Raw genomic sequence first — 5794 nt, 5'->3', positions numbered from 1 at the left:
ACGAAATGTTTATGATAAATTTTATTAATCTCAACATGGATGAATTCTTCATTTTTTTCCCGCTCTTTAAATTATTTCCGCTACTCTCACCCACTTTTCTGATTTGATATTCTCCCACCATATTGCCCTATTTTAATAGAGTAGAGCGCGCTTAAGCACTTATCGCGATTGCCATATATAAATTTTTGTTTGAGGATCCATTATAATAATGAAAAAAATTTCTGCATATCCGTAAATATCGGTCAATTATATCAAAATCAGATGAATCGGTCCAAATGGGCTTACTAATGGGATGTCCTAATATATTATAAAATTTCGCTTTAGCTAAAGATCTAATTAAGGAAATAATTGGGACTATTGTATCAAATTTTTTCATAACAATTTCTATTAGAAATAAATTTTCTAGCATTTGACTCCGTACCACTGAAAAGTTTAGCCGTACATTTGAAAGATAGCCCATGTTTTAAATTTGAAAAAGAAAATAAAATATTTTCTAGTTAATATCTAACTAATTGGAACAGGTCGAATCAATACGAAGGATTTGGATCCTCTAAAATTTAAATTTCATTTTAGAGAATAAAGTATAATTTTTTATTATTTATTTTATAAATAAGATTAAAAAAAATATAAAAAAAATTATTTAAGGGAAAAAAATCACATTTTATTCTTTAAAATAAAAATTTAAAATTTAGAGAATCTAAATTCATATATATGTGTATTTTTTTTTGTATCTTTCTTTTTTTTAAATTAAGAATACATTAAATTTGTCTATATATATTGTCCTATATCTATTTAATTGAGGTAAATTGGCAAATTGGTACTACTTGCGGTCCAGAAATATTGTTAAGATTATTCATCGATGGAAAGAAGATTAGGGATAAGCTCTATATTTGGTGCGGGCATCACTTGCATGTACCCAGTATATGAGGATTGAGGTGACTTTAAGCATATAGATTATTCTATATATATGGATATCAATTTGATAATTAATCATTTTTTGAGCGTATGTAATTTAATATTATATATTTAAAAATTTATATAAATATACCAAAAATCATACCCTATGTATTTATAAATATTTATACATGTTCTGCACTTTTTTTTTTAAAAATCAAGTATACAATTATTAGTATAATCAAACTTGCTATAATAAAATAATCAAACTTGGCTTTTTCGAATAATAAAATTTTTCTACTGTAGCATACTCAAATTTATTTATGAATACCAAATACATATTTCTATAAAATAGTTAGTTGATATGGCAGATTTTACCCGCCGCCGCCCCTGCGTCCGACCCCCCGCCGCCCCTTCGTTCTTCCTATTTTTCTTTTTTTAATTTTTGAAGAACATATACATGATTAATGAAGAAGGGGGTTACTGGGTTAGTGGTGATGAAGAAGGGGGACTGTGATTATTTATTACTGGGTTACTGTGATTATTTCGTTTCTAGGGTTCGCCGCCGCCGCCGTCGCGTGGTCATCGGGAGGGGACCCCACCACCGCTACTTCTTCTTCTATGACTGCCTTTGCTTCTTCTTCTGTGACGGCCTCTGCTTCTTCCTCTGCTCTGCTTGAACTTCTGCTTCTGAAATTGTAACTTGATGATTATTGAACTTTTGGATCTGAAAACTGAAATTGTAGTTGATGATTATTGAATTATTGTTTATTGAAATTGATGTGATTATTGAAATTGTTATGCTTCTTCTGCTTCTGATTTTTTTGTTGATTTGTTTTGTTTTGTGAATGTTGCTGTTAATTTGTTTTGTTATGAGTAATGAATGGCTATGGTGGCAGTGGTGATTGGGTGAGGGAGAGGGAGGAGGTGGAAGGAGATTGGGTGAGTGAGGGAGTGGGGTTAGGGAGTGAGGGGTGAGGGGGTTACGGGAGGGTGAGTGAGGGAGTGAGGTGATGAGGGGAGGGGAAAGGGAGAGTTTGTTTTAATTTTTTAATATTATTTTTAATTATTTTTATTAATAATGAAGGGTAATATGGTAAAAAAAATAAAATTGAAGTGGAAAGGATGATTTTATAACGTTTTGTAACGTTGAGGATAATTTAATAACAAAAAAAGGTTGGGGACGATTTTGATTTTCACCCCAAACCTTAGGGACGATTTCAGTACTTAACCCATAAAAAAATTATACAAACTTAAAAAAAAAGGCTTTTGCACTACAAAAAAAAAACGTCAAATACCGTCGGATTTAGCGTCGCACAATAACGTCGGTTTTACTGGTAGTTTACATGTTAAATTTATCAGGTCAAATCATTACCGGCGAATTTTCATTTCCAACAGTAAATTTGTTAGTAATAATTGGATGGAAAACAGAAAAATAGGCGTGAAATCTAGCGTCGGATTTACCGGCGAATTTTTTCGCCAATAAATTCAATTAATGGAACGCTGCGTTTTGATAACCCATAATGCGTTACCGTCGAATTTACCCACCGGTAAATCCGACGGTAAACTTGCCCTAAATTCAAAACGTGAACATTTTTCCTTCATTTTCGAAACACACACTCTCTCTCTAACCTTCTTCTCTCTCTTTCTCTCCTCTCTCTACCTCCGGCATCCCCTCCAGCTACCCTCTACCAGCACCGACCACATACGTTCTTCTTCAAAGACTTCATGGACTCGCCTTGATCTTGTTTCGTTGTCTGAAATGGAGCTTCTCTCTCTGTCTTTGTCGTTGTTGGTGCCGCTGCCACTACTACACCTTATGTTATCAGAGCTATGTCTCTCCTCTGTCTTCTAGGTAGGTTGTCCTCATCCGTCTCCTTATTTCATCTTTGTTTTTATTTCATTTTAAATAAAAAAATTCTAACCCCTTTTTGAACCCTAACCCCATTTTTACTTTCTTCAGTTGGTTCTGTTTATTTAATGCATGTTTATGTTTTTTCTTATTATTATCATAATAAATTTTATTTTAGTGTTCTTATTCATTGACATAAAATTATTCTAAGTAAGTTATTTTTGTGCTGTGATTTTTTGGACAGCTCATTATTCTAATATTAATGTTGTTGCTGAGTTGCTTAGACAGAGTAATTTTTTGTCATTTTTGTTAACTATTTGTTCATTAGCTTATTCTAATTTAGTTTTTTGTTAAGTTCTTTTGGTCTATTTTTAAATGTCGTCTAAGTATTGTTGAATTGAATATTGAATTGTATGTTGAAGATGAAGGTATTGACGAGTTGTAATATGTTCAAGTAAACAATATGTAATAATATTGAATATATTAGTTTTTTTAGTTCAATTGATGTACAATTGAAGTTTTGAATATGAAAAGATATATAAATTTATTTTTATTCATATTGTTTTAGAAAATGTTTAGGTTACTTTAATTTGGAATTCAAGAAATAAAAATTCACTTAATTCAGACAAATAAATTGAATAAATTGACAAACATGAGATTGTTATTTTTTTTTTAAATGACATAAGTTACTATTGTTGTTATAATGATTAACATTGAGTATCAATTTATTCTACATTTACAGTTAGTCACTATTGAATCTTAAAATACTATTTGATTAGTGACTCCTAGAGCAATTACCTATGTGTAATAATATAATACCACAAAATTAATAAATTAGATATAGGATAAAAAATTAAATAAAAAATATAAATATTTATGATACTTTATTTTAACCCTTTTGCATATAATTCATACTATTACTTAATAGAGAGTGAGTTAATGAGAGAAATGAAGTTTTATTTGGTTGAAGAGAAATAAAATGTCAATTCTTTATTTTTTTAATATATTAGAATACAAGTGTGATTTAGTGTTGTTGTTTGGTTGTTAAGATTGCAAAAGAAATGTTACCATCTAAAGAAATATTACCATTCAAATTTTTTTGAAAAGAATTAAATTTAAGTTTATTGTCGAATTTATTGAGGGGATTAACCGATGGTAACAAGCTCAAGAATTTTGCCAAATGAAAATTTATATTCGCCGGTAATTAGCGGCGGATGAAAAAATCTGCCGATAAATAGTTACTGGTGAGGTTTATACCGTCGAATTTAGTATGCTGCTAAATCTGCGATAAATCTGACGGTATCCAGCGATTTTCTTGTAGTGTTGTATGAAGGGATGTATTAGAAATAATATTCATGTGTAGCAGTGTTAACGGATCGGATCCAATATGCATATCCACGATATTTATCCGAATCCGATCCGAAAATTGTGAATATCGATCTGATCCGCAAGGTTATCAGATCAGATCTGATCCGACTCGCACACTAGTAGGATTGGATTGCGGATTTTATGTAGATATCCTCATATCTGCGGGTCTGCAAAAATAAATAAATAAATAAATAAGTAAATATTCTTTTTATGTTTTATTTCAACTAATAATTATCATATATGTTGTATTATTTTATTTTTATTATTTAAAAAAAGTATGTTTAATAATATTTTAAGAGTAAACATGTTTAAAAGAATGAAAAAATGAATTTTATTAATATTTTTTAATAAAAATAAGCTTTTAAAAATCCTTTTATGTTTCACAGATATATCTGAAATTTTTGCGAATCAGATCGGATCCAAACTTAAAAATTGCGGATATTAGATTTGATCCGATGATTTTAGTACGGATCGAATTGAAATTTGGTTATATCCGATCTAATCCGATCTTATCCATGTTCACCCCTTTCATGTGTCTTATTTTATGAGTTTAAACTTAAAAAAAAAAAGTAGTTCCATAACTAATATAACATTGTTGTTATATATTTATATCTAAATTCATTTTCTAATCTCATAGCATTATTTGTGAGAAAGAAAATTATAATGAAGTTTATTTAAGAGATTGATCTTAGAATGTTGTTGACCGATGCTTAATCCTATATAGGTAGGGTACAAAATCAAAGTTTGAAAAAAGAGTTTGATGACCTTGTATATTAAACATTCAAATTAAACTTGAGCCATATGTATACGACTAATTAAACATACTTAACCTATTAAGCTTTAAAAATTACTTAAATTTCTATCTATTAACTTGATCTATTTCATGTTGTTTAACGCAAGCTTGATGATAAGCTAGATTTTGAATTTAAAAGTTAGTCTCTCTTCTTATAGATAAGCTCAAGTTAATTTTATTTTAAGCTAATGAACCCCAATTTTTAAGAAGTTTGACCTATTCTTACATCTAATTTTAAAGTTAATAAATTATATCGCTAATGTTAAGAAGACAAAAAGATAATATGTTCAAATAATTTAAATTTATTTTATTTAATATTTATTTATTATATGTGTGAAGGAAAAATAAAGTCAAGTGAGATGAAAGATAGATCAATTATATATATAAGTGAGAGAAATCTTATCATCAAAGTTTAATAGTGTTGGATTCTTTTTCTTGTAACTAAGGCTAAGTGTAATAAGATGATCAAATGGGAAATGAATCATCATTGAGATTTAAAGAGATATCATAACTTAATAATATATTGTCATGTGATATGTTTACTTAGGTGTCAATTGGTTTATTTTAATTTGTTAGTAATTATCTCAACCAATTAAAGTGGAATAGAAGATTATCTAAATATATTATAAAATATTCTGTTTTACTTAAAATAACCACAACAAAGTAGAGCTTATCCCTTCACGTCCAACGTTGGCTATCTTTTAAAAGAAAAATATTTTGATCTTATCAATCTTTAATTTGCAGCTGTTGTTAGGAGCGTTTCTTAATAAATTAAATTATTAAATTAACCTAACTTTGGCACATTGTGAAAAGAAAATATTCGTATCTTTCACTATCATGAATCATTTGGAGCATCAATCTTTCACAAACAATATATATATATATAT

Source organism: Arachis ipaensis, chromosome B04 (assembly GCF_000816755.2).
Source record: "Arachis ipaensis cultivar K30076 chromosome B04, Araip1.1, whole genome shotgun sequence".
Lineage (NCBI taxonomy): Eukaryota > Viridiplantae > Streptophyta > Magnoliopsida > Fabales > Fabaceae > Arachis > Arachis ipaensis.
The sequence above is the reverse complement of the archived record's forward strand: the minus strand, read 5'-3'. Positions refer to the sequence as shown.